The 6,000-nt window shown below is 34.3% G+C and overlaps 1 non-coding gene across 1 annotated transcript; it reads right to left on the bottom strand.

Annotated features, from left to right (window-relative positions):
- Window positions 1-5,249: 5,249 nt before the first annotated feature.
- On the bottom strand, window positions 5,250-5,465 carry LOC131924828 (small nucleolar RNA U3). Its single transcript, XR_009383082.1, has one exon. It is a non-coding gene; the product is annotated as a small nucleolar RNA U3 (small nucleolar RNA).
- Window positions 5,466-6,000: the final 535 nt, after the last annotated feature.

Here is a 6,000-nt window from a genome sequence, read left to right as displayed (position 1 = left end):
GCAGCATCTCTTCTACTGAGAAGGACACTATTGCAGTTCAGCATCTATGAGGCTGAGAAGCTGAATTATTCATTTAGAGGCTTCCCAGTTTCCCCCCTGCCTTCTACCACACAGACAGTGGTCCCCATCAGTAGTTAGGTGGCAGATGATGGAGTTCCAGGTACCACTCTTGTAGTTACATGTTTTTGTTTGCTTTGGCAACTTCTAGCATCAACAGCCACAATTAAGGGTTTCTGGAAGAAGACACAGGGCTGGGTCACCAAGGTTTTTTGGGAGTGCTCTCAGATTAGCAGCTGTAGGGAAAGGGGGAAGAAACTAACTTGCTTAATGGAGATTGCAGGGATCTGACTCATTTTCTATAGAAGTTGTAGCCTACTCTGAGGGAAAATTCTGGAACAATATGATTGTTAGTACCTTTTCCAGGTTAGAATAAGGAAGGTGGGCCTCAACATCCCCATGCAGATCATTTGTTAGTTGTAAATAACTCAGAGATGAGCATCTGGAGGTCTACCTGTCACTGTAGCTCTATTATTTCAGAGAAAGGATTTGGATGGTTATCATAGTTATCACACTAGGGGGCATTGACAGAACAAGTAGAAAACAAAATAAATAAAGATGTAGCTATTGAGAATGACATTCTTATCATTATTGATCAAATTGATATCAATAAATGCACTGCAAGTAACAAGTGCAGAGTAAACACACTGCAACTGCCTATGGATACTCACTCATATTGATTAAACTCATAAAGTTTAAATATTTGGCAAAGAAACACTTTCTTACAATTTTTAAAGCAGTCTTTCAAATGCAAGCTCTACTAAAGGGTAAATTCCTATATACCTCAGAGAACTGAAACTGTGAAGTGTATTTTGTTGGGTGACATTGGAATACATTAGAAACAAAAGCATCTCTGGATGATAACACGTTTATCATGTACGTTTTAGCAACCAAGGGCTCAAAGTATGGGATACATAGCAATTAGAAGACATATTTTTTGCTTAGTATAATGAAGATATCCCAAGTTCTGGTATTCATCTAGGACCAGTTTTGGAGAAATTTCAGTCTCAAGTGCAAATGTTAGATCAAAATGTAGTTTGATAAGGCATCCATCACATGAGGATAGGAAAAAGGGAAATTAAACTTCATTTTAGTGATGATAATATTATACTTATGTTGAATGTAGCCTTTGTCTTGTGGAGATATGTCCTGAAATACTTATAAGCAAGCAGTAGAATTTTTTTTATTTGCTTTAAAGTAACTCACAGGGAATGGGAATAGCAGTTTTGATAGATATATGTATAGGGGAATATATAAACACAAAATGGGGCCATGTTTAAATTTATTGGTGGCAACATAAGGCCTATAAAACTCTCAAAAACTTTTTCATAATGAAAAGTTAAAAAAACGTACATACAAAACCAATTCTTAAATTCTACTGAGGCAAAAACATTAATAGATAAAAAGTCACAAAGCATGAATATGTAGATGAATTATATGTCTGGGTAATAGGCAATACAAATTATATTTGAGGTAACATATTTTTAAATAGATCAGGCTGTAAATTAAAACACTGGGTCAGAAACTAGCCATAATTCACTTTTCCTGGAATGAACTTAGGGACTTTAATAAGCAGTTTATGGCAGATTGTATTTTTGCTTTTAATATATGTTCATGGCCTAGAAAAGTACATCAGTGTTTCTCTTGGAAATGGCACTCGAGGCTGGTCAGAAGTGCATGTCAGGGGCCAGTGGTCCCGAGCCATGTGGCCTCTTTGACTCAGGTGCACAGACTGCTCCAGTCATGCCCACTTTTGTAGTGTGCTTCCATCTATTTCAAGATAAAGTTTGGAGGAGACAGTAATCTTCTTGGGGCACACATGTCATATGTATGTACTTTTGTATATTTTTGACTGAAAAACTATATTCTAATTTTTGCTGAGACACATCTCTTTCATTTAAAAATATTTCAATATGAGCCACTAAGTGTAGAAATAAAAAAAAATGACTCATACATTGTAGAAGAAAAAATGAAATTTCAGGAAGCAGCACTCTTCTGACACATTTGGGCACTTAAATATTTTTTAGTTGTTTATTATCTAATTTGTAAGATTTGTGGTATTCTGTTACTTATAGGAGCACTGACTTTCCTTGTACTGTGGAATATAGTCTTACTTATGAGTTATTGTTTCTGTATTTGAGACATTCTCTGGGAATCTGGGAATAGGATGAAGTTTTTGTGAAAGAAATTCTTTGGCATATACGGCAATTCCTTTTGTGACTCTGCGTGCCACTTTGGAAAAGTGAATCATGTCCGCCCAATATATAATTTTTTCTATTTTTTTCATTAGGTACAGTGGTTTCTAGGTGACTTTGAGATCAGGTTTGTGGGCTGTACTGCTAAATTTTCAATAGCATCATTAGTTTTATTTCTATGTGAACCATCTGTTGACTGAGGAACTCCATAATGCTTGGGGATCTGGTAATATCTTATAATTCAGAGAGCTTTGTTTTATTTATCTGAGGCTACATTGTACTATGTATACATTATGTATTTTATATCTTCTATATAAGTTTTCCTTTCAATATGCATTATCTACTTAAATTCAAATCAATATTTGACTTGTGTTACATTTACATTTTGTAAATATAGTGCACAATTATTATTTGCACATATATCATCCCATTTTATGGCTTACAATTTTTCAGAAATTGCTAATTTTAAATGATTTTAATTCCTATAACACAGAACTATACATTTGATTTTTGTTTATTATTCTGTCATATAACATTTAATGTCTCTTTTTTTATTTATCTACTTTTAAGTTCATGATTATTGATAAATAAGATCTCATTTTTCTTTGCAAAGGTAGTATTATGGTAGTAGCTGATGATACACTTAAAATAAATGTATGCTCTGAACTGTTTGAGTTATTTAACTTTGGAACACTCAAGATTTTCAAATGATCTCATTACTTGAATCCTTTGTGAACATGCTCTTCTTTGTCCCTGCTTGAACATCTTGTCAGTCATGTGTTGTTCTTTTTCTTGATTTCTATATATTGGAGTTCTCTAAACAAGTGTGTGTGTGTGTGTGTGTGTGTGTGTGTGTGTGTGTGTGTGTGTTTAATGTGGGTTCTGGGTATTGGACTCATGTCTTCCTGATTATAACACTTTCCCATCTGATATATCTCTCTGGCTCTTAAGGTCCATTTCTTCATTTTCAACTCTTCTTGTCTCTTCCTTTATAGACTTCATCATTTAATGAAATTTTAGGCTACCATAGCAACTGAGTGAAAGCTAGAGGTTTCTTACGTATCCCTCCACCTACCTGGTTTAGCTTCTATCATTACTAATAACTTCCTATTATAAATATCCCTCATCAGAATGATGAATGTGTCACTACTGATGAATCTTTTAGACTTTAGAGTTCACATCAGAGCTCGCCATTGGTGCCATCTCTGTATCACAGTGACACACAGGATAATTTCACTACCCTAAACATATGTGTGCTCTGACTTATCCTTCCTTGCATAACAACAAATAGTCTTTTAATATTTCAACTTTTACCTTTTCTAGAATGTCACTTTTTCCCAAGCTCACTGATTGCTGGGGTTACAGGAGTTCTAGAACAATCCCATCTCTGTATGGTCTTTTTGTACTGACCTCTAGTTAATACAAATTTAAATTTCCTCCATGTCTTTTCTGACTTTATAGATAGTTTCTTTCTAGTGCTGAATAATAAACCATTGACTGTATTTACTGTAGTCAATCCATTTGCAGACTAACAGACATAGTTGTTTAAAATTTTGGCAATTGTAAATAAACCTGCTATAAACATTTGTGTGCAAATCTCAGCTTTCAGTCGCTTTGGATAAATAGAAAGAATTGGATCTGGTGATTGTAAAAGAACATGTTTAATTTATAAGAAAGTTTGAAAGTATCTTCCAACATACATTTCTAACAGCAATGAATGGAAATTCTTGCTCCTTCATATTTTCCTCAGAATTTTGCAAAATAAGTGCTCTGGTTTGTGTGCAGTATAATAGTCTATAACAGTATCTCTTTATTTTATTTTTCCTTTCCCAATGATATGTCACAAGAAGTATTTATCTTCTCACTTTCCATCTTTATTTCCTTTCTGGGGAGATATGTATTGAAATGTTTGGCTCATTTGTAATCAAGTTGTATGTTTTCATATTGCTAAAATTTAAGAGTCCTTTGCATATTTCAGGTAACGATTGTTTGTGTGAATTCTTTTGCAAATATTTCCCCTAATCTTTAATTTGTGTTTTTATTCTTTTGATGTTTTGCAGAACAAAAATTTTAATAGAAATAAATATTGGCAAATGAGGGAACATGAAACAATGGACCAAGATACTCTTCAACAAGCAGAGCTAGAACAGCTGGGTGTCTATAAATTAAGGAAGGAGCCGGGTGGTGGTGGCGCACGCCTTTAATCCCAGCACTCGGGAGGCAGAGCCAGGCGGATCTCTGTGAGTTCAAGGCCAGCCTGGGCTACCAAGTGAGTTCCAGGAAAGGCACAAAGCTACACAGAGAAACCCTGTCTCAAAAAACCAAAAAACCAAAAAAAAAAAAAAAAAAAATTAAGGAAGGAATTTAAAAACAGCCACTGTTCCATCACAAAAATTAACTCATAATGGGTCGTGTGCATAACATTAAACACAAAACTAAAAAGCATAGAAGAAAATCAAGATGACTTTGAGTTCATCAATGATGATTTATACCCAATACTAAAAGCATTCTCTATGAGAGAAAAAATTAGATTTTATTAAAATCTGTGTACTTTTTCACTCTAGATTTTGTTTAACAGTATCATCTACATTTATAATTTCAACTCTCACTTTTATATTTGGTGTAGAAACACGTCTTCAATACAGATTTCACTCCTGATTATAGATCTTTTCTTCTTAACATTCATGCATATTTATACTTAGTAGGTCTATAGTTATCCCAAAAACAGTTTGTATACAGCTAAAGTGTTTGTCTTCCTTTAAAAAAAATGATCTTTAGGATTCAGCAAGATGGTTTAATTGGTAGGAACACTTGTGGTATAAACGGTATAAACCCAATGTTCTGAATTAGATTCTGAAAACCCATATAAAGGTAGAAGGAGAGAACTGAGCTCGCAAAGTTGTATTCTATCATCCCTGTGCACAGACACTTCATACATACTCATTCACAATGATAATAAATAAAATTTACATACGAACGAAACATGATCTTTTTTTTTCCACTCAAATTGCCTTCCCTCTCTCTCTCCCTCTCCCAAAGGAAGAGAAGAACGATCAACAATGTCAAGAGACAGCTGAAGAAAAGCAAGCTCAAGAACCAGCTTCACACTCAGGAGAGGATGCTACCTTTCACCCTCGTGGTCTCAGGTACTCTGCACAGTCACAGAAACTTCTCTAGTAACAGACAGTATCTGATCCCTGAAAGTGTAGTCTTCATGCAATCTCCACATTTGTTCCTTATGTTGATGACTTCTTAAAGTCACCACTCATTTCTTGCTTAGGTCAGAAACTAATATGTAATTCAAGGTATTTTTCTTTTTAAATCACTAATTAGGTAGCATTTATGTCAATTATTATCACATCATTCTTGATTTTCAAGAAATCAGTTCTTTCCATATTCATCAATAATTAGTCTCTCCTTGATCTTCTTAAAAAACTACAACAGTTGTGTTAGTTTTCTTCTCTGCCCTCAGAAATTTACTTTATAAATATCCTCAGCATGACACACCTCAAGTATGTATCTGACCATGCTACTTATTTTTTTTCTTTATCTGTTTGTTTTCAAGGCAGCAATGATGACACAAATCACTTAAGAAAAATATAAATTTTGCAGTGACTATCAGATTCCTGACCTAAAAGTCTGCAAAAGGATATAAAGGAGAGCATTAGCACAAAGGACCCTTGTGTTACCACTTTATATTTGCATCTCTGTTCCTCTCAACTTTAGTGGTGGTTTGAATGAAATGGTC

The sequence above is a fragment of the Peromyscus eremicus genome, chromosome 14, assembly GCF_949786415.1.
Source record: "Peromyscus eremicus chromosome 14, PerEre_H2_v1, whole genome shotgun sequence".
In the NCBI taxonomy this organism is placed as follows: domain Eukaryota; kingdom Metazoa; phylum Chordata; class Mammalia; order Rodentia; family Cricetidae; genus Peromyscus; species Peromyscus eremicus.
This window is presented reverse-complemented; position numbering and strand designations above follow the sequence as displayed.